This window comes from Eulemur rufifrons, chromosome 3, assembly GCF_041146395.1.
Source record: "Eulemur rufifrons isolate Redbay chromosome 3, OSU_ERuf_1, whole genome shotgun sequence".
NCBI classification, from domain to species: domain Eukaryota; kingdom Metazoa; phylum Chordata; class Mammalia; order Primates; family Lemuridae; genus Eulemur; species Eulemur rufifrons.
The window spans coordinates 44694045-44718196 of NC_090985.1; the positions used below are offsets into that span (position 1 = coordinate 44694045).

The 24152-nt window shown below is 40.5% G+C and overlaps 1 protein-coding gene across 2 annotated transcripts in view; it reads left to right on the forward strand.

Moving 5' to 3' along the window:
* SAMD12 (sterile alpha motif domain containing 12) overlaps window positions 1–24152 on the forward strand; it is a 368686-nt gene that overhangs the window by 109279 nt on the left and 235255 nt on the right. The window lies entirely within an intron of this gene.

The following is a 24152-nucleotide window of genomic DNA, read 5'->3' on the forward strand; positions in this document are numbered from 1 at the left end:
CTGCTTTAAACCTCATGTGACTAGGGGGACTTTGAAATAGGCAAAGGAATCCTTTATGCACATTAAGTGTGGCCTGGATTATCTTCCAGCTCCTCTTGGTGCTGGTCTTTGCTTGTTCATTAAACTTAGTGTGCCTTCCCCTAACCTCCTTTCACAAAGCTTGTAGTCTTTTAAATTGAATACATTTCCCAAAGGATATTGGTGCTCAAGTCTCATATTATGTGCTGTACATAGCACAATTGGATAAAGTAGCGGGAAAACAACAGCAACAGAAGCCCACAGCCACTAACCCCCTAAGGCGGTGGGATGAGTCGCCTAGACAGGAGGTGGGAAAGCCACCCAGCTTCAAGCTCTGTATTAGGTCCTTGCATACGCTCCTGCCCCCATAATCTGTTTGCCCCCATAATCCACTGTGCAGACCCTGGCAGGGCCCTGTCACCCAGGCTCCCTTGACCTCTGCCTTCCAAAAGGGAAACATCAGTAGGAGACCAAAGGGCAGGTGGTGTCACCAACATTATCTCTGCTGGGCTGGGGGTTGACAGAGCTGTGTTCTGCTATTTGAGGCCATGGCTTCATCAGGGATATCTCTGCTCTGGCGACACCTACCTCCCCTCACTCTCCAGGCCGAGAGGTGCTGTTTGTCTCCCGCCATGGTGGCCCAGGGGTACTTCACCTCCCCATGTTGCTTCCATTAAACCTTCTTGTGCCTTTGCCAATGGTACTTACTGTGTCAATTTTCTACGTTGCAATAACAAATTGCCACACATTTTGTGGCTTAAAACAGCACAAATTTATCATCTTACGGTTCTGTATGCCAGACATCCAATATGGGTGTCACTAGGCTAAAATCAAGGTGACAGAGGGCTCCCTTCTTATCTGGAGGCTCTGGGGAAGAATTTGTTTCCTTGTCGTTTCTGACTTCTAAAGATTGCCTGCCATCCTTGACTTGGGGCCCCTCCCTCCACCTTCAAAGCCAGTGAAAGCACGTAAAGCCCTCATGTCACATCCCCACAGCTTCCTCTTCTGCCACCCTCTTCTACTTTTAAGGTTGGGCCCACCTAGATAATTTAGGAGAATTGCTTCATCTCAAGGTCCTTAGCCTTAATCATACCAGCAAATTTCCTTTTGCCATGTAAGATAACAGTCATAGGTTCCAGGGATAAGGAAGTGGACATATTTGGAGGCCATTAGTCTGCCTACCGCAGCTACCTTCATTAACTTCTCATTTACCCTTTGTGCCATCTGCCCCTACCAGGACTGTTTGACACAATATTGCATAATTCTATCCCATAGTGACTCTTTGCTATAGGTGTTTCCACAAGGAAGTTGAGGACAGAAACCAGTTAGCTGAGTTGGGATTTACCATACCAGTATTGAGCAATTTTAATAATATAGTTGTCTTTTAAAAAAAAATCAGAAAATCCAAAATTATGTATGCCTTCCAGCTGCCAGAATTGCCTGTAAAATTACACAAATATTGCTAGCCCATGGCAAAATTATTTGGTTCACAGTATGTCTACATCAACCACATATTACATGTGCATATCACCTACTGACTTCTATAGCACAAAGATCATAACCCAGAATGAAGTTTAAAAAAGAAAATGGATTAGGAGGAAAGAGAAAATTTATATTGAAAGCTTTCAATTTGGGGAGGCTATACGATGATGTAGGTTAAACTTTTGTTCTGGTTCCTTTATCCTCTCTGCCTTCTCTCACCATCCAATCAGCCTACTTAGATGTTTCTTCTCCTCTCCTCCGCCTCTGCCATTTGCAGCAGAAAAGTGTATTCAATAAGTCATTAAAGCATTTTTTAAATCAAAGAACCTTAGATCTGAAGGTAACATAGCTTTGGCGTGAATTGTTTTAATATGTTACTTCCAGGAGCACCAAGGTGTTGAAAGAGGAAAGCAATACCTCCTGTGGGTGGGATGTGGAGGGTGGGGTCTTGGCAGGCCATGCCATCTGGTTTACTGACTGAATAGTAGTAGATATCTAGGGTTTTCAATCCTATCAGATAGGGAACCACTCCATCTGTCTCCTTACTGATCCTGCATGCTAGGTTAACTAATACCAATATAATATAGAAATTACACTGCTAAAGGAGCACAAGGAAGAGGAACAGTCTAAGTGTGAAGCCAGGGAGTGGGTCTGCAGACTGTGATGGTGCAATTGTAGACCATCAGGGAACAGATTCCAAGAAAAGTGGCAGAGGACCTCCCACAAGTATCGTTGGGTTGATCCATTACCATGAAAGCCATAAAAGACCAGGGATCAGTGTCTGGGTTCCATGACCTCCATATTCCCAATGCCTAGGTTGTTCCATAAATATTTGTTAAATGAAAAAATTAAAGACGGGAAGGAGAAAAATAAGTGACGTTTCAGAGTTTGTAATCACCCATCCAAAGACACAGACAAACTTTCTCTCTGGCCTTCTGCCCCTCTAAGAGTGTAGAGTTGATAGACGTGTGTTGACAGTGGAAAGAGGTGAAGCTTCCTAGGAGATTTTAGCTATTGGCTTTGTGAGAGAATCTCAACTAATGTGTTGTTATACTTTATAAGGAGACAGTGGTATTTTAAAAAATCACTTTATTGAGATATGATTGACATACAAAAAGCTGTACCTATTTAATATATACAACTTCATGGGTTGTATATATTAAATATCATAAATTGGTTAGAAATTCTACCTGGCTAACACACCTGAGCCCATTCTTCAGATAGTCACATGACTACTTCATTCATGTGACTGACTTCACTGACGTCTCTGCTCCCATGTTCCCTTCTCAGAAAAGACCTTCCATACCGCTGGCACCATTTCGCCTTACCCTACTCCATTTTTCCTTGTAGCGCTTATGGCTGTATGACATTCTATTACATGATAGTTTTTAATTATCTATCTCCACTAGAATGAATTCCATATGGCCAGGCCTTCTGTTTAGTTTCCTGTTGTGTCCCTGGTACTGAGAACAATACTTGACGCAGAGTTGGTGCTCAGTATGTATTTGCTGAATAACTGAATCTGGCTTTGAATTTATCTGGGTGACTTCCTACAAGCCAGTCTCTCTGAGCCTCAGTTTTCTCATCTATGAAATGGGGGTAAGAATTACAACATACCGTTATTTTAAAAATTCAATTAGAAATAGTATGCAAAAGATCCTGGCACAGCATCTGGCCCTTAGTTGGTCCTCATGTGAGTTTCTTTAATGTTTTCTATTTTAACTGTGTACATTCTTTAGGAGTATAAGAATTTTTTGGTTATATAAAGGTATTAGGTATTTAGGAAATCTGTTAATATTAATGAACTAGATATGAATGATAATTAAATTTCCTCTTTGAGATAGAAAATCAAAGTTGGCCACTGACCATTGAATAAAATATTATAATGAAACTCACTAGATGGCAACCTTGGTCTCAATATGGCAAGAGTTGAGTGATTGACAGAAGTTCTTATTTGTTAAAGCAAATTGTAAATGACCACATTAGATGACACAAGCAGGGCAATAAATGTACAAAGTGATTTAAGACTAGGTTCTTATAATGTCAGTCTTTTTTCGATTTACAAATCTAAGTGGTATGTTTCTCCATAAAATGTACATGTTAATGCAAAATAGTGTCTCCTTAAAATGTCAAGTGCGGTGAATTACTAAGATGCTGCTGATGGTTTGTGTTTTAACCTCAAACACTCCCAGTTATTGTCTTGATTATTACAAATAGTAGATATGCTTTCTGACATGATTATTACTTTATTAAATAATTTTGTTTAATGCCCTTATACCTCTTCCATGTCTGTCTAATAATTTATTCATGAGGCTCATCATATTCTGCATAAAGCTAACATGATTATATTTGCACCTGAAATTTTTTTTAGATTGAGATGGATGGTAAAGATGAGATACTTTAAAAATACTTTGCTGCACTGCCCTTTAATTGCTAATTTTACTGAATATAAAAAGTATTTACTTTCTCTTCTTTGTGGCTTCCTTGGGAATAATTCTCAAAAAGCCAATGAAAACCCCTTCAGTACAGAGGAGGCTTCCACATATGTCCTTTTTGGAGTTTCATCACAAAAGCATCAGAATGTCCTTATTATGGGCTGAAGTGACCTCTGTGGGTGCCCTGAATTACTGATCCTTGGACAAGCTTTAAAGCAAGCCATAAAACATAGACCATTGTCCCTCTGTATCCATAGAGGATTGGTACTAGGACCAAAATCTGCAGATGTTCACGTTCCTGATATAAAATGGTATAGTATTTGCATATAACCTACGTACATCCTCCTGTATACTTTAAATCACTGCAAAGATTATTTATGATACCTAATATAATGTAAATGCTATGTAAATAGTTGCTATACTGTACTGTTTAGAGAAAGATGATAAAAGTTTGTACATGTTCAGCACAGACACAAATTTCTTTCCAAATATTTTCAATCTAAGGTTGGTTGAACTCATGGGTGTGGAACCCACAGATACGGAGGGCTGACTGTACCCATTTTCCTTACCTTTCATTTGTAAAAGAGTATGAAGTGAAGTGAGTTGTGATGAGTTAAAGTGGCCTTTCCCTCAAAAAAATCTCCATTACGCCAGGGAAAAGATTGAAATGACTGATAATGTCTGCTTTTGGAGGGTAGGTGTCATCTTGTACCAAAGGTCTGACCTGCTGTACTAAGTGCTCGTTTCATGTATTTGAAGTTTTGGCATTCTGTACCTATTCAATTAAAGAGATACTCATGACATTTTTGGGGAATGAAAATAATGGTCATTTAACAAGTGTCCTTGGACATCTTTCTTTGAGGGGTAAGACTGCCTGGACTTGAATTCCTACTCTTCCATTAAGTAGCCATGTGATTTTTGCCTAATTTGTAAAATGGAGATAATAATTGGAATGTATTTCATGGAGGCTGTTGGGGAAAATAAATGCTTTAATATTTGAAAGGCTCTTAGAACACTGCCAGGCTCAGAGTAAGTGCTTCTGTATGTGTTTTCCAAGGCAAACTACAGGTCGTGCTTCCTCTATGGAACCTTCTTGTGTCTCCCCCAATGTGATTTATTGTTCAATCCCTGTAGTCTGGAGCTTTATTATATTTACTGAAACTTTTTATTGTGCCTCTGCTATTTTTCCTTCATTCACGTAAGTCAGTCTTGGTCACACATTTATAGGATCATTGAGGGCAGGGATTGTGATCAACCATTCTGAATTCCTTCCTGTGCCCTGATACCATCTAGCACAGGGCTGGTTAAGTCTTTGACTTCAAATGTGTGGTAAAAATATACGAAATGCAGAAATATCCTCTGCAAAGCCTGTTAGGGTCTTACTTTCTTATCCTTATGGAGAATTAATTGGTTCTTTCTTAATGTTCCTTTATCCCATAAATTCCTCTCCTCCCTCTTTTCCTTCTTTCCTTCCTTCTACGAGTACAACGGCCAACCACCTAGTCAGCAAAGATTTTTTTAACTCCTTCTATATGTTGAAAACACTGTTAGGTGTTAAGTATATAAACCATCAAGCAAATAAAGATCGCCCATGTTTTCATGGAACTTATCATATGTTGTAAAGAAATAGTTTAAAAATTAATTATAAGTTGCTGTAGACTCTAGGATGGGAAAGAACAGAGTGTCTGTAATGAATAACGATGGGAACCTCCTTAAAATGTGTAGTTAAGGAAGGCTGCTCTGAGGAAGTGTTATTTAAACTGAGACTTGAAAGGTAAGAAGAAAGCACTGTGCCAAGATTAATGGGGAGGGAAAAAGATTGAGGAAGGACCTAAGGGAGGCAACTGTATGGACTTTAAACGTGAAAGGGGCCTTCACAGAACCGAAGAGCCCAGTCCTCCTGGAGCCAAGTCCAAAGGTGGTGGTCGTCACTCCCAGCCTTGCAGACCAGGTCAAGGGGCCAGATCTGAAGTGTTATGTGCAGCCAGTGAGGCTGATTTGCATTTTTAAAGTATTCTGGTAGTTTGTGTGGATAGTGCTTTGGAGGGGGCCCAAGTCAACAAAGGAGGACCAGTTAGTTAGGAGGCTACTGCAACAGCTCATCCTATATTATCCCATTTAACACATTGAGTTATTTAATGATTAATTTACTTAACTCTACATTTGCATCACTGGATCTTAACATAGTGCTTGACGTATGTTAGAAAGTGTTGGGGAGATGAATGCCTGAGTTAAAGGCTGCCCTTCACACGGTTCAGGAGGATTGCTTCTCTTTCTGTAACCTTCTAATTTGCTCACCATGCTGTGGTCGCCTGCTGCTGTCTCCAGTTTGGGACATGTGGCCTGCGTGCTGCCTCACTCCACAGGCATCAGTGATCAAGTACAACGTTCCTCCCACTGCAGCTGGCATGGGAGAGAAAACCATTTGCTTCTCCTTGTCTGGAAAATCATTACATTACCTAATGCGGAAGTTTTTCAAAAGTACATACCTAATTTCTTCTTCATTTTATAAGGTTTTTTTTTCTTTTTTTCTTTTTGGTGGTGTTCGGTTTCTCCAAGGACCTTGCCTATTGAATTTAAATATGACTCTGGTATTTGGTTTACGCTTTTCTCCTACTACTCTCCTTCCTTCTTATACTATTTTTAGGAGATAATTTGCACAATTGTGGACTAAGAGGCACTGTGACAGAACCTACGGATGCAGCAGTGACTATGACTGACAAAAATACCTGCTTTTACTTTCTAGAGGCAATTATATAAGAAAATCACGAGTATTATGGGGGGAAATGGTAGGGAAGGGATTGCTGGTGGGTAAGGTACTGGTCATAGAAGGCTTCATTGAGAAGGAAACATTTTAGCAAATACTTGAAAAAGAATGAGCTGTGAAGATATTGGGGAAGAGGAGTCCAGATGAGGAGAGTAGCCAGTGCAAAGGTCCTCAGGCAGTGTGCCTGACGAGTTAAAGAAAGGGCAGAGAGACCAGGGTGGCTAGAGGGGAGTGAACTAAGGGAGATTGGTAGATGTGATTATAGAGATAATAATAGAGGGACAGATTGGGAAGGGCCTTGCAGTCCACTGTAAGAACTTGACTTTTACTATGAGGGAAGTGGGGAGTCAATGCAGAGTTTTGAACAAAGGAATTACAGGTGTATTGACTGCCAATGTTGCATCAGGTGACAGGGAAAGCAACCTATCAAATCCATCTATCTTGAAAATGGTGTCACAGGTGTGGAATAGGAATTTGCTGACACTGGCCTTGAGTGACTATGATATGTTTTCATTGGTTGGGTAGCTTAATGTCAAATAATGGCGTGTCAGCTCTTCTCTAATGAGGTCCTGGAGCTCCCACTTACTGCTGGGGAGAGACAGCCAGGATCATGAAAAGTAGATCAATGCAGTGGAAACTGCAATGACAGAAACTGCCCCAAGCAGCTGGTCGTTAGGAAGAGACTTAGACGTAACTGAAGTGGAGAGGCAGCCCAGAGTAGTGGTTAGTAGCAGGGGTTCTTGGGCCAGACTACCTGGCCAGTTGTGCTATTTGCAAGAGGTGTGATGTTAGCTAAGTTAACTTTTTGTGCTCCACTTGCCACAACCAGGAAATGGGAGTGATTATGGTACCTTTTAGAGTTGTCATGAGGATTCGTTACCATTTCTAAAGTGCTTCATAAATGTTTTAAATAAAATCTACACATACTCCCTCCCTTTCCTTGGGTTTATGCAGCAGGTTCATTACTTTGTGGCTTAAGGAAATGAGATGGCTCTTCACAAAGCCCTGTTGGCTTTTCTCTGTTCCCTCTATTTTCCTGTTTCTCTTTGGATGGTCAGTGGCTCTGTCATTGTGCCTGGCAATTCACGTCTCTCCTCCAGTCTTGATGGAAAAGTGAACAGCAGCTTTCCCTTAATGGGAATGCCCTGTTGGAAGAAAATATTTTGGCCAAGCCATCATGCTAATTATCTAAGGCTCAAAGGAATTAATTTTCTGGTAGTTGTTGAACTCACTGCCTCTTTATAAATAGTTTATTAAATTAATGTGATATAAGGGGATTTATAGTTAAGTAATTGGATGGTGACTAGAATAAAAATTAAGGCATATTGAGAACTAGAGGTACAGGGTTAGGCAGGCAGTATTATTGAACATATATTAATTCTTCATAGGTTCTTCGGTTTTTGATAAATGGGCATCTGTGTGATACTATGCTTAGAATCTTAGAATAGTGTCTTTTTTTTTTTAAAATCTGATTCTAGAATCAGATAATTATAGAGAGGTATTCTGACCAAGTATTGAGTACTTTCCTACTCCAAGTGCCTTTTAAAAATCTTAATTAAGCCTCACTCAGTGAGGTAGATAGTGTCACTTCCAACTCACAATTTGAAGACACTGAAGCTACAAGGCCATCCAGCTAGGATGATGGGGCTAATAGTCATAACTTTCTACGTCTGCTTCCCAAGACCCCATTCTTTCCACTGTACTCTCCTGCCTCCCTTGGTAGGTCAGTGCCAGGCATTATAAGTCAAAGGACTTGGTCTATTCCATCTGTTGGGCAACATTAGTGCCTCCCTGTCAGAATTTTAGGTCCCTGTGGCCAATATTGTAGAATCAGCTTGGAAATAAGTCCCTGTGCATATCCTATTCTCAAGTGTCCTTTGGGACTTATGAACTTTCATCTGGTATTCAAACTGAAGATGCATCTGAGCCAGTCATATAAATGTGAAAAATTAGAAAAATGGGAGAGTCACTAGCTGAAAATAGGAAAATGGAAAAGTACATATGTTTTACTTTAGTTAAATAGTTAAATATCTCTGGGTTGCATTACAACAAAGGATCTTTTATCTTCAGCTAACTCTGGGTAGCTGTGTCTCGGAGAACAAGCAGGAGTTGCTGTTTGAGGATCTGTGAAGCTGCCATCCTGAACGGAACATCAAACAGGCCATCGAAGCAGAGCATGCTCCATCTCGGTACTATAACTCATCCAGGAGACTAGAGAGGCCTACTGAGGTGTGCAGGGACAGGAAGTGATGTGTCTGGGTTGGAACCAGTTGATGACAGGTTCTAGAGGACTTGCATTTGTACTATTGCTGGCAATTGGGAAGAGTCATTGAACAGTGCTTAAGAGGTGGCAGAGAGCCACTAGAGCTAAAGGAACAAATGTCATTTTCTGAGCACTAATGTTACTTGGCATAAAGCCTTGATATCCAGGGCTACCAGAATGTGAATGAGAGCTTGAAATAATTTTGTATTTATTTTTAGTAATTTTAAGAACATACCTAATATTATCTTGTTCCTAGAGCCACCTGTTCAGATTTGTTGAATTGAGATGATAGCAGTGCCAGGCATCTTTAGTCTTCCTCTCTGTCACTTGTACACCCCTCCACATGATTTCCATTGTTTCTTGAGTACTCTTGTTATGATAATGTCAGCCGTGTAATATCTCTGAACTGGAATCTGGGAGCTTTGGAACTGTTACAGGGTTTGGCAGAATTAAAGATGGCTCATCTTTCAGGGCTAGACTCTACTTTGATTCTTTATTTATCACTGTAAGATGAAAATTTCAGGCTCCAAAGGACAAAAACTATACAAAATGAATTCACTATCCCTTCCTTCCCTAAAAAATGGAATGCAGAGCAAAACCCAGAAGTTGCCCACGGTGCCCCTATCCTGTGTCTCAAGATGAGAATCCTCCCTTCTTTGCATGGTCCAGGATATGAGGACTGGCTCAGTTTTGCCAGGCTTTGGAGAGCATGGCAGAGGGCACACCTTTAATGTGCAGCTAAGACTAGGCCTTTCCCAAGAGGGGATCACTCCAGTGAGGGCAGATGTTTTCACTACTCTTCACTTTCCTCAGGTCAGGAATTGTGTCCTACTGGCAACAAGTCACAACACTCTGGATGCTTTGGGAGCAGGTTTAATAGTGACACACAAGCACAGCCTTTGCACACCATTTGGGATACCAAGTAGCAGATGTTTTATACTTAAAGGAATGGCTTCTATGAAGGGGTAGGACTTTTCCCGGGAAATTTACAAACCTGACATTACCCCTACCTACCTCTTTGCAGGTACAGTCTCCTGGGAAGGGGCATATAGATCCTAGCAGTGCCTTGCTTGAGAACTTGGAATAATTTGTTAATCTGGTAATCCATCTGCTTCTCATAAGAATGGGGAAAAAATTACACGGTGATGTTAATGGATCTCAAGTCCAAAAGATTTTCCCCAAAGTCCTCTATAACTGGATTTGGCCATTCTTTCCTATTTTTTGCTTCCCTAATATCCAATTTTGTGTGTAGTAAGTCTCACTAACATTTATTACATAATCCAACAAATGTTATTTAAGTGCCTTTAAGGGGCAGTAGACTATGGAGTACAGACTCTAGAGCTAGACTCTTAGATTTCAATCCCGGCTTTGCAATTTGCTAGCTGTATGATCCAGTCAATCTATTTAAGCATACTATGCCTCAGTTTCAACATCTGTAAAATGGGGGTAATATTAGTGTCTGCTTATTGGGTTGTTGGAAATAGAAAGTGAACATGTGCAAAAGCACTTAGAACTATGTTTGGCACATCATAAGCACTGCTTAAGTGCTTAATGATGATTATGTTGTTGTTGGGCCTTGAATAAAAATATAACTAATCAAGTGGATAGTAAAATTGGGTAGGGATATAATCAAGTCAGTGAACAATTTCATCACGGATCTGTGTTGTGTCTGAATAAACGTGTGCAGTAGTACTATAGAGATGATTTGGTGGGGGGTGGGGAAGAGTTCTGGAGGGTGTGATGTCCAGCCATATCTCACATAATAAGCAGGTTAGCTAGACAGAGCAGGGAGCTCAGTGCCTGCCTAGGCTGAGAAAATGGCCTGTATGAAGACCTGCGTTGCAAAGGCCCGTGATGAGTTGGAGAGTCACGATTAGTTGGCATGCAGAGTGCAACTGAGGGAGGGGCAAGGGATTGAGGTGGAGAAGAAGGAGCACGAAGGGTCTCATATGCCTTAATGGGCGATTTGGGTTTTGTCTGGAAGGTCTGAAGTGGGGCAATGACAGAGCCAGGGCGGCTACAAATCAGAGAAATGAAGATTGGTGCAAACACCAGTGACTCCTCAAGCACTTGGCTTTCCCTCATTCATAAAGATGTGGTTGTGGGACTGTAGGGTCACAGTCCCTGCAGTGCTTTTAAGTCCAGAAGGAGTGGACAGAATATTCTCTTTCTGAATTCTCTGTTAATAAGGCAGGAAACAGATGGCATGCTCACTAGGGTTTTTGAAACTAAATGTTAAGAAAGGGACTACTTAGAGGTATGGGGAAGGTTTAGAAAACTACCAAGGGATGGTGAGGGACCCAGGGGGTTGCTATAGGAGGAGCGTGAAGAGGTAGGAGGGAGGGCACAGAGTGACAGAGCCTGATTCAGAGCTGAAGCTGTGGAGGAAGGGCCTCCTAATGGAGGACAGAAGCTGGAAGAACCAGTCCCTGCCAGGACTGCTTTGAAGGGAGCAGGGGGTAAGGTACCCTGGCTTCTCCCTTTTCCCCACCATCTCATCTTCTGCTAGCAATTCCCATTGGTTGGCCCATGGGAAGCAGGAGAGCACTGTAGAGGTCAGCCTCTTATTTCCAGAGAGGGACTAAAAATACGTCAGATGAGCAAATGGGAAAAAGCCCAGCACTCCTCTTAGGGACAGATCATTTTGAGACAATTTTAAGTCTTTCTCCCCCTCAAACCACCCCCCCACCCCCGTCAAAATCTACAGTAAGGCAATAGCTATGGATAAGATTGGAATTTGTGGAATTTTTCAAATCACCCTGCTATTCTGAGTCAGAAACTTATGCCAGGTTTGTTTCCCATAACCAGCCACTTTCTTCTATTAGATCATCATAATGGAAGACCACAGAATAAATACAATAATTTCTCTTCCTCTTCCTCCCGTTTATTGAAACTCAGCAGTGTGATTGGCTTTTGAGACTAATCACCCATCTTAACAATAATCTGAAAGGTGCTTGGTGTTGTTATTTACCTTTTACAGGTGAGGAAGAGTGATTTTCCAGTGATGCCATGGCCAGTAAGTAATGAAACTGGGATTCAAATGTAGTTTTGGTTTTTGTCTATACTGCACTTCCGTTAGGCAATGGAGGTTCTTTAAATAGATCTACCACCCTGCTTTGTGGCAGGTACTGGGTACCTGAATCTCCACTGTCATCACCATCACCACCACCAAAACAAAACCAATAAATAGATACCTAGGAACAGAAGCAAGTTTTATGGACACTAAACCCAAGCATCATGATGATAAGTTATTTTTGCTTAACTCTAGTTTTATTTTTCAATGACATGCTTCAATGTGGGCTTTGCAAAGGGATTTTTATGAGGTTTCTTTGACCCAGTCTTCTTGCAAATGTTTTCAGTGGTGACATATTGGTTATAATTTGGTGCATGAAGCATTTCAATGGAATTATTGGCTTAGTTACTATTTTAATGCTATTTTGATATAACCAAAATTTCTGTAGCAGAGTGCAAGATGAAATTGCTTCATGCTCAGTGCTGTCCTTCCCTTCTCGCCAAATAATGGTGGCTTCTGAAAGTCCTTACAACTGCAGACTAGGTAATTGAATAATTTGTATATCAAATTAAGGTCCAAATGATGCTTTTAATAGCATAATTACTCATAATAAGGAAAAGGTCAGCATTCACTAGTAATTATCTATTCTCTATAATTTTTAAAACATGAAAAAAAAAATGCTTTGGCCAGCACATTCGAAGGGGAAAAGGCACTGTAAAACATCACTGGTATGAGAAAATCATGCTTTATTATTAAATTAGTAATTTCATTTGAGAGACACAATGTATAATTGATCAGCTAATTTGCCTGAAGCCTTTCATTTAAATACTATATTTCATAGATTCTTAAATGTACATTTTCTTTCACACTTTCTTATTTCCAGAATCAGGCAACATTGTGTGACATAGTTTATTTAGCATCTTTCTTTTCCAGCCTTAGTTGTATATAAAATTAATGCATGTCTTAAAATCAGTGGCATCTTATATCAGATGAAAAAAGGGATTCAGCTCTTTTTATTTTTTTTCCCAATGAGATATTCCTAAAAGACTAAAAGAACTCTTTGGAGGGAGCTAATGCTGAATGAATGCAGAAGACTAAATTCACATATTCTAAACCAGTCATTCATTTCTCTAATTTATGTTATGTGCCTTATCTATGTGAGACACTGTGTTAGTACTTTATGGGCGTAATAACCACAACGATAAATAATATCTCCTACTGCATTTGGATAGTGCTTTATAGTTTATCAGGGGCTATTACATGCATCATTTTATTTATTCTCAGAGTTACCTTGGAAGATAGATATTATTCTTACTGTCTGGCTAAAGAATCAGTGGCAAACCTTCTGAAGGTCGGGTGACTCAGCCAAAGTTACCCAGGAAAGTGTTGACAGTCAGAACCAAAACCAGGGTCTTTCAACTCAAAATCCACTCTTTCCACTATGAAAATGAAAGACAAGTCTAAGTGAAAAAGAAGGGGCTTTTAGAGCACCTAGGTCTAGTACAACTCCTACTTTGCAACCTAAAATATAAGTCACCCAGGCCATATCATCTGTCTTTTCTCATGTTAATTTTTCTTCATTGATTAGGTAATATATGAACATAAGCCCAGTGTTGTTTTTTTTTAAAGTAAAATATGTAGTGAAAAACATAGTGTGTTTGTGTGTAAATAGCTTTTAAGCATAAGTGGAGTCATACTATATATAGTATTTTGTGATTTGCTTTTCTCACATTATATCTTGGTGATTTATTTATTCATTCAACAAATATTTACTGTTCTTAGCACTGAGAAATCCTCATATGTAGTTGTCTCTTTTGCTCTCTAACAGATGAAGAAAATTCCATTCTCTCTCTATATACATATATACACACACACACACACACGTGCGCACATATATAATTTTGATATATATCAAAATTTGTTAAAGCATTTCCTAGTAACTGAACATGTGTCTTGTTTTAAATGTAATTTCAATTACAATTAATGATGCAATAACAATGTAGAAATTATAGTACATGCCCATCTGTGCAAATGTGTATACTTGCAGGCTAGATCCCTAGATGGAAGAAGTTAAAAGACAGGTGTGCTTAAGTTTTGTTGCTTTTGCCTAACCATCCACAAAGGAAGCTGACCCAATAGTGTGTCAGATAGGCAAACTGAATCTCTGTGAACTCCATTTATAAAATAGAGGAAATAACACAGAGTTCTACTGAAAATCCTGCAGAGTAATGATAGCCACCCCGCAGGCTTTCATCCTCTTCCACAGATAAGACAGAGCCACAAAAAGTACACAACAAGGCGCTAAATGCTTAGGGGCATCTGAATGGCACATGTAATTTTAAAAGGTCAGAGGAAAACTAGAGGACTTGGGGCTGCTGCTATGTGGAGGAAGTGCAGAAGACTGAACCCTGACCTGCCTGGAGGATGGGCAGAAATGTGCTGGGCTGCAGCGTTCCAGGCAGAGAGAATAGCATGGACCAGGCAAAGAGAGGAGATATACGTGATGGGAAAATATTGAAATCCAGCAGAATTCTGTATGATAAAGTTGTAGCCTCTAATTATAACTTAAAACTTTTTCGTTAAAACCTTTACTTTGCATCTCATTAGTCATGCAGCAAAATAAGCCACTGTGCTTTGTCTCCTCAGCTGGCCATTGCTTTTGTACTTCCCTTCTCTGCACAGTAACGAGAATTATACACCCATGGATAAAATACCAAAAGTCCTGTGTATTCCTCTATCAGGGCATAGCGTTCATCAAAAGGTCAGTGACAGAGTTGAAACTGGAGTGAAAAAATCTGGTCTGTTGCCATAATGAAGCCACATTTCAGTTGAAGTCATCTGAATCGTTGTGTGTCCAGCATTCTTCCAGGCACCTCTGAGTCAAGGAAAGAAAAGAGCAAAGGGGATGAGAAGATTATGAGACCAACTCCCAGCCCACTAAAAACTTCCATATTAAAAAGAGGTTACAGTTTTATATCAGCAGAGTTCTGTGAACTACCAAGTGCCCCATTGGCTCTCCCTTTGCTGTGGGTTATTTTCTAAAGGCACTTCTGAGCCAATGGAAATAATAGTAGGGTGATTGAAAGACATTTTGGCATTTTTAGAGAGGATGCTGCTGCCAAGAGGAGTGGGATTTTTGTGAACATGAGAAGACTGGCTGGTTTCCAGGGGCAGTTGGCAAAAACGCATCCCTCCTTGCTAGTTCATGTTACTGCCTGGTGAATCTGCCAAAGATCATGATATACTTTTTGGTCTGCTTGCTGCAGCTGTTTGCCCACCATCCACAACCATTTCGTATTGTTAGGAGTCGGGCCTGGGATGTGTGTGTGTGTGTGTGTGTGTGTGTGTACTTCCTATGCTAGGGTACTCTGCTATATATCGTTGTTTATGCACTTCCACATTTGTAGTGTTGACAGACTATCTTGTTCCTTGCTAAAAAGTAAGATTTGTAGTTTACAGGAATGGGAGTACTGAAGGAGAAAGAGATGGTGGCTTGCAGCAGTTCTCAATCTCCCACTGGATGGATAAATTGATCTGCGGCATGGTGCCACTTTGGTCCCTATCTTTACGCTCTGGTGGGGCTCAGAAAGCCGTGATTCAGTCTCATGACCTTGTTAAGGCCTTTTGGGCTCTTGAATTGGAAGGGTGTCTTGGCAATTTCAATGTGTAGTCTAAGGAGCAACCATGAGTCATAAATAGATTGCCCCATCGTAAACAGATTGGGGACCATCTGCTTTGCATTTTTGTCTTAGACTGTAATTGATGGAGCAGGATTCAAACAGATCCTTACCAACTAGCATATTTGGCCTGTGCCAAGCTCAAAACTGGTTAGGAGCTGCGGAGCCTAAGGCTGTCCTACAGTGGGTAACCAATAAGCCTGTAAAGTAAAGGACTGTAGTCTAGACATCTTGCTGTTACCTACTTTACACTGAGTCTACATCTCAGCAAAGATTGTGGCCACATCTTCTGCAGAGGAGCACATAAGACCGCTCTACCACTTTTCTAACTGAACCTGGATCAGAGATCTTAACTTTAAAGTAGAGATAGCACAGCTTTTGATGTATAAAATAACAAAACAATAATAAAAATAATAAACATTCATATAAGTTGTTCTACATAGTAGACATCATTCTAAGCACTGTACATGGATTATACCTCTTAATCTTTCAACCCTATGAGTTGTTCCTGTTTTACAGACAAGGAAACAGAGGCATACTAAGATTTTTTGCTTTGGGTCATGTAGCTATCAAGTGGGGCTTTAAGCCTGGCTTTAGGATCCCCAAGCTATAATTGGTCATGAGGGTTCAAGGGGGCCCAGAAGTAGTCATATGGACTAAGTCATTTAGGCAAGGTCAGAATTAGGTGATGGTTGGACCACTTTCTCTGAATAGATACTTAACAGAATGCAGTCCTGTCATTTTCTGTTCCCAACCGCCTGGTATCCTCTTTTGTGACTGCTGCTAGGAATCATTGATTACCTAAAATGTTTTGTGAAGCAATCCAATTAAGTGAGGCAAGAATTACATGTCAAGTGTTACCATCTTTATTTGCTTATGTCAAGTGGAGTCAGAGGCTTTCTGTGATCAGCAAAGCAAGTGTAAAGTGGTTTATTAATTTCCTTTAAGTTTTGTCAAAATTTGTGGGCAGGGATTCTAATTTTCAGTTTAATTTTCCTTCTTAACACACACCACCCCACTTTTTTTCTTTCTCCCTGTCCCTATTACTGCTAGGCAGAACATATCATTTGTACTTTCACTTTACTTGAGTGTTAGGTTACTAATATTAACAGAGTCCTTCTCCCTTTTTATCTCTAAATAATTTGTAAAGAATGGTCAGTTATACACCTGCTCAAATAGATGTCAGCCATTTTGTAGAATATCTGAAAAACCAAAAGGTTTTTATTAAATTGTCTTTTAATATACTTACCACACCTTGTTTTTCTTTTTTTTTTTTTGTAGTTAATGTTTTTGTGTTATTTATTGTGTGTCTACCATGGGCTGGAATGGAGGAAGGGAACAAGGGTGAATAAAACCCATAGCTACAGCTTCAGGTTTTCTCCTACGTAAAATGAGTATAATAATCAGATGAATATAATAATTACATATAATTATAATAAAATGAATATGATAATTAGATTTATTTCATAGAGTTCCAGTTAAATTATATAATATTTGTATGTCTCAGTCTAGTGCATATTTAAATACTCATCAGGTTTTAGCTCTGGCCACATGGCTTCAAGATCATCTTGGCACTAGAACCTGTGAACTGGAATCAGCTGCCCGCCCTGGTTCAAGGTCTCCCCTTGCTCTACAGGCTCCTCAATCTGCCTTGAGACTCCTGTTTATGCTTTTACATTGCTCATGGCTGCACTGTGATGGTTTTCAATCCTGTATTGAGATTTCATCCATAAAAACACGTGCTAGGTGTTCAGTGTGAGTGCAATAGAGTGCTGGCTTCTCATTCTTGGTGTTGAGGAACTGAGATGTGAGATGGAGAACATTTTTAACTCCTCCTCTAATCTGCTTGTTTTCTTTTAGTTACCACTAGGTGATCAGTGAAGCCTCTCTTAAAAAAACGGATCCATCTTAGAAACTAGGATGTGTATAGGGTGACCAACTCGTCCAGGATGGATTTAGATTTGAACATCTTGAGTCCCAGAAATCCCATAAAGTATGGTTTCCCCAGGATTGTCTTACTTTTAAAACTCAAAGTCCCAGGTTCTAGGAACCTCCTTGGTCCCAGGCAAACCAGGTTGGTTTGTCACCGTAGGCATAGAAGACCAAGGCTGTCAAGAATATGCCCCACACATCTTGTTTGTATGGAATTATTTTTCCACAATAAAAAAGTCTAATTCCCTTTAAAATACAATGACTGCCTTTCAAGTTCTGTAGGAGAGATGAGGCTGTTCCACAGCTTCTCCTAAGGGGGGCAGCACTTGAGAGTGTCGTGAATAATCCAGGTCTTACCCTCTACTTTGTATATGTCTGAAGCCATATATAGTTAAACAGATCTGGATATTCTATAGGACTGTAGAGAATAACAAGACAACAATTGACAAATGGGAAGTCCCTTTTGTTGATTTAAAATGAGAACCACACTGGCAAGCACACAGATGTCTTGGTTAGCTCATCACCTTCTTTTAGCCCTTATGAAAAGAGTAGAAAATCAAATAAGAAAGGTTGCTTGATAATCATGGGACCACAGCAAAGGAAGTTTAAGTAATCACATTAGAAAGCCATCAAGTTTTATGAGTTCAACTCCCCCGTCTGAAGGAACATACCAGTGCAGAGGTTCCCAACCTTGGCTGTGAAGGATAATCACTGATCCCAGGTCTGCACCTGATTTAATTTGATTTGGGATAGATCTCAGGCATTTCTGTTAAGAAACCCTTCAGATTATCCTAATTTTCATCCAGGGTTTGCAGCTAAGGATGTTAGGAATCACTCGCTTTGCTGGCATGTGAAACCTTTTCCAGTGGACCAGACACACGGAAAACCATGCACTTTGTCTCTGCTTTAACTTCATAAAACCATTCTGTTAAGAAAGCACAGAAAAGTACAGCATCTGTTACTTTCTGTTTGCAATTTCCTGAGAATAACCCAGACCATCTCCACAGAACTTGGTGGGGAGAGGGAGGAGGAGGAGTTTCAAACTATTTCTTATGGTGGGATAAATCTTTGAGTGGCTAATATCCTCCACATATAATTGATTCCTATTAGCTCTAATTTTAGAGCTTGAAGGAGCAGCCCATTGTGAGTTTTTAACAGCTAAGAACTATATTTGTTTGCAATAAACCAAGTAACAGCAAATAGAATTGTTTCTCTGCACCCTTTATGCCATTTTCAAAAGACTTTGTACCTTCTTGACTTGCCTTTGGCAATTTTTGGGAAAAGCTTTTTATTTTTAGTTAAGTAGTTAGCATTCTATTGATTAGATTCAAATTAATAACCTTTTTCCCAAGTATAAATAGCTCTCCTTACTTAATCTAATTCTTTCCTTGGTTCTAACTACAGTTCAACCTTGAAGACCCTTTTTCTGGACCCATCTTTTCTCTGAAGTGTTCCCTGTGGTGGTCCAGCTCTCACGGGCCAGTGGAAATACAGAGTCACTCTGTCTCTCCTCTTTCTTGTTTACAAGATTCTTACAGGTGAAAGACTCAGTCATATCACACCACTTCACAACACAACCAGTTTAGGTTCAGCAAAGTTAGCTCCATTACCATCGCCTATCATAAATATAAAGCAAGTGCATTTCTTTGCAATGGTTATTTGTGGGGACTTCTCCCAGCTCTCCTTTGTTTTTCACAAGGCCAGAGGGTGAAGGACAGTATATAATTGAACGATCAGCAGAAATCCTAATCCTTTTAGCAGTGCTGTTGCTCTTATGGGCTTCTCCTGTGAGCTGCCTCTGAAATATTATTTTCATTTTTTAGTTGTGGAAACTCAGACATAGTCTCACAGAGAGATTAAACGACCTCCCCAAGGACATTCATTGCTAGTCAGAGGTTGATCCAGTAATCTAATTAAGGCCTTATAATTCCAGCAGTGTTGCCAAAACCACACTTTTCCCTCCTCCTCCTGCCAACCTCAGTAATTGAGGATGATGACCTGCCTGGCCCCCTGCCCTGGAAGCCCGCTGATCCCCACAGCTGAAGCCATTTGACCACAGTTAAAGGTTCCACCCCAGGCCAATGGTATGGAATGTTGGTTGTTAATCAGAGAGAATTTAAGGGACCCTCATCAAGAGTCAGGTCTTGCCACCTGGGACTCTTTGGGCTTGGCCTGGGTGGGAGTAGAGCAGCCCCATTTTGCAACTGGATTGCATTTCTGTTCCCCCTCGTCTGGGTTCTCCCATTCATCCTCCCATTCCTACAAGACTGGGACTGCCTGCCTTAGGTGCCTGGCCCACCCTCCCAGAGCCTGTGTCCTTCCTCTATGCCTTTGCCAAGTAGTGGGAGCCCTGCCTTCTCCTGCCCACACACCACTGCTCGCCTTCCCACATGATGCTGGCTTTCACGTGTACCATTGCTGTGCTCCCTGGGATTCCCGGATGAATCCTTATCTTTATCCTAGACCTCCCGACCTGTTAATCCCTGCCTGCGCCACCCTGTCCCACCACACACCTCACACCTCTGCTGCCCCTGCCTGCCTGGACTTCTCCCTGTTGTCTACAGCTGGGCCAGCCCCACCCTGCCCAGCTGGTCTAGGTTCAAGGTTCCAACCTTAACCCACCACCTGTGAAGTTCCAGTTTCTTGGTCTGGAAAGGAGCCATTCATTCCCCACACCAGTTGAAGATTCTGTTTGGACTCAGCACTTTCCTCCCCTTTTCATTTCTTTCTTAGGGGACTTAACCTTTTATCCTGGCATCTGGGGGGTAACCAGCAATTGCCTTTTGTCTTCCCAAGTGATGTTTGGCCTCTCTGCTTTGGATTTTATAAGTGGTCCTCATTTCTCATTGTCCTTATTTTCAGCCATGGTGTGTCAGGTTTGCTTGCCTGCCTGCCTGCCTGCTTTTTTTTCTAGTTTGATATTGTGGAGGATTCTGTTTGATCCCTCTTTCGCTGTATTGATCTAGCCAGCCGATCAATGAATGTATGGATGGACGGATAAACAAACAAACATCCAAATAATTCTGTTTATTTCCTTTTTAATGATCCATGGTTGCCAGAGTTAGAGTGTCGGTCTGTGTAAAGCTGAGTGGTGTATCTTTGTGTTTTATCACTGTCCCCTCCACAGCCCCTTAAATAGAGTTAGCATTCGACACATGCCTATTCTTAATAATAAGGCAAAAACTATTGTTGTCTTGTCAAATTCAAGTTTGGCATTACAATAGAAGAGAGATTTGTACATATTTACCAGAATAACCATATTCTTCACTTTGTGTAGGAAGATAAGCAAGACAGGGCTATTAAAAATCTCTAGAAATATGTCTCTGACGGAATCACATTATCAGATGTACATGTAATCGTGCTTTGCAGTATTTGAAAGTGTTAGATATGAGAGAGACTTGAAATAAAGCAACCTTAGGAAGGGTCAGACATGGGACTGTAGTGAAATTAGATCATTTAACAGCACATACCCGAGACTGACAAAAATCAAATGTAGCTATTCCAAAATCATTTACACCCTTATGGACATTTAAGATGTTTCCAAGTTTTCACTGTGGTGAATTCCACAGCAATGCACACCCACGTATGCCCTTATAAACATAGGTGGCTGTGTTTCTATAGGATAGAGACCTTGAAGTGGAAATGCACATTGGGAACCTTTAGAAAACACTAACTCACACTTTAACAAGACAAGACTAGTTTAAGAGAGAGCACATTTCCCTGTTGGGTATTATCAGTCTTCCCAATGCTTGCATTTTTCTTGGGTGAAAAAGTCATTCGTTGTTTTCCTTCGCATGTCTCTGTTTACTAGTGAATACTATGTGGCACTTGAAAGTAATGAGGTGAATCTATATGTTCTAGGGTAGAAAATATCTCGAAAACCTATTGTTAGGTAAAAACAAGTTGAAAAGCAGCGAATGTGGCACTGTTGCATTTGAAGGGGTGGGTCAGACTCAGAAGCCTATACATTCCCATTTTAGATATGTACATGTGTAAAATGCAAAGGAAAGAAAATGTGCATAGAGCTGTACCTCAAAGGGATGATAGTTGCTGCCTCTGCGGAATTAGGAGAATACTGTGAAAAGGGTGTTGAAATTCCTCATTCATCTTTGTTGTTGAGATTGTTACAGTGAGAATGCATTCAAGAATTACCATGTATAATTTTTTTCAATTAGTTAAAACACCCATAGTATAGTGTCTTCTGTCTTGGGTATCTGAGCCTTTGTTAAATGACTACTGGAATAGCAAATTATATAAAAGCAAACATTTATATAATCGGCAACTACTATGTGGCAGACCATGTGTTGGTGCTGTGAAGGGTAGAAATGATGGATAGAACTGTCAGTACCCTTGAAATGCTCATGGTTCTGTGTGGGAGCAGACATTTAGACAGATAATTAAGCCTCTCTGGCAAAGGGACTCTAATTGGAGAATATTACCAAGAACTATGGGAACAAGGCAGGGGAAGTTGGGGAAATCCTATAATAGAGGTTAGATTCAATTTAGGGCTTGAAAGATGTGCAGGAATTCTCCAGGTAGAGAAGGTGGAAGTGACATGCTAGCCAGATGGAACATTGTGTGCAAAGGCACAGATGCAGAAGAGAGGCAGGCGTGTATGTGGCTAGAGAGAGGCTTCAGGGGAAGTGATGGGTGAGGAACCTGGGAAGCTAGGTAGGAACCAGGCATGTCAGGTTTGCCAGATGAGACCATAGAGATGGGTCTCTTTCACCTCTGCCTCACCAGCACCCAGCCTAGCACGGGTAAGAGAACGCATGCATGTGTGCATGCAGGCAGCCCTACTGTATGTGGGAGCCAGACCGTCTCGCTGTTCACGGCCTCTTCACCCCTGCTTTTCCACAGTGCTTCTCCCATCCTCCTCTACACCTCTCTGTCCAGTAGAGTTCCCTTCTCAGGATCTTCCAGCTCTCAATTTTCTGGCTGCTAGTTTTCACTGCATAGATACTCCCATGCATCTCTGCCTTAAGAATACCCTCTGTTTGTTCTACCTCCTTCCTGACTCCATGTCTGCACTTAACATTCACTTGCGCGGGCAGCAGACCGGGTGCATTCCTAAGAGTACTCAAAGCACCTGCTGCTTTTCTCTCTTTGCACTTCTACCTATGTTTCTTTCCTCCTGCCTCTTTTGAGACCCTGGGCCTCAAGCCCTGATTTTTCATATTTGTGTCCCCAGCAAATAGCATACTTTCTGGCAAATAGCAAGTCATAAATGTGGAATAAATGTATTAAATTGAATAAATGAATCTTCCCTTCAATTAATGGTGGGTTGTTGACCATTGGTTTGTGTTTTTATACCTAGCCCATCAAATGGCATAACGCCACATATGGTGATAGGACATTGTAATGATGTGGTTATAAGACCATATAAATTATTGTACTTCATGGAAGAAAAGAATAATGAGATAGAGCATTTGTGAGGGGCAATATATTAGAATTCAGAGCAGATTGGAGGCTAAGTCGTTGTTACTGGAAAACACATTTCTGTTGACAGTAGAAACTTTTCAATAAAATCAATTTTGTAGCACAATTTTTAATTTTTTTTTCATGCTGAGGTTTATATATGTTACTTGTATGCAAAATACTTCTGACTTGTACCACAGCTTTTATTTCAGTGAGTAGTTGTGATAGGAAATGAACCTGACCACCCCATCTGAAATAGACACCTCCTCACAGTGCCCCTGCACCTTGGTCCTGGTCCTGGGCTCTCTCCACACCCAGCCTAATTGTCTTCCATTGGCACTCACCACCATTGGGCTGTTGGCCTCTGTGGTGTCTGTCTCTTGTGTTGGAACATTAGTCATGTGTGGACAAGTGTCTTGCCATTGTTCTTCACCAGTGCCTCCCAAAGTGCCTTGCATGTAGTGGGTACTTGATTAAATATTTTATGAGTGAATGACTCTTCTAGTTCTTCTATAGAAAAAGCTACCTAGCCATTTGCCTCCTGTAGGATGTTAAATATTCATCATATACAAGTTTTCTTCTTTTAAACTTCTAGGAGTTAGTAGGGGCCACTTATTTGGCAGATTTAAAAATCTTTGCATGCACCTGACCCAAAATAGTCATCCACAGTTATTAATAATTATTTGCTTATTTTAAGTGGCTTTTAAATAATTAGAATTTTAATATGCAGAGGCATTTTCCTTGCTTTTAGTGCTGCCCTCTGTCCAGTCCTTCATCATTTGGATGTAGTCCTGTTTAAAGTAGAAAATAAAGGAAAAAAGGAGAAGTGCTACTGAATATGTTAACCCTAGAAATCAGAACGCTTTGCAAATAGGAACTGCAAAGTTAATGTGATAGATTATAAATTATTGTTTGACACCTTTCCTGTGTAGCAGATTTTTTCAAAAGCAATATATTAACATTGTAAAAATTGAAGTCATGAACTAAATACACCCACTGACACACACTCTCTCTCTCATACATAGCTGAAGACTTAACTACTATTTGCTTTGAACAATGGGGCAGACAGAGCATGAAATTAAGTGTCAAGCACATTAAATCTACAGATTTTAAACTTTTTATATGGTCACTTTTGAGCAAGTAACAG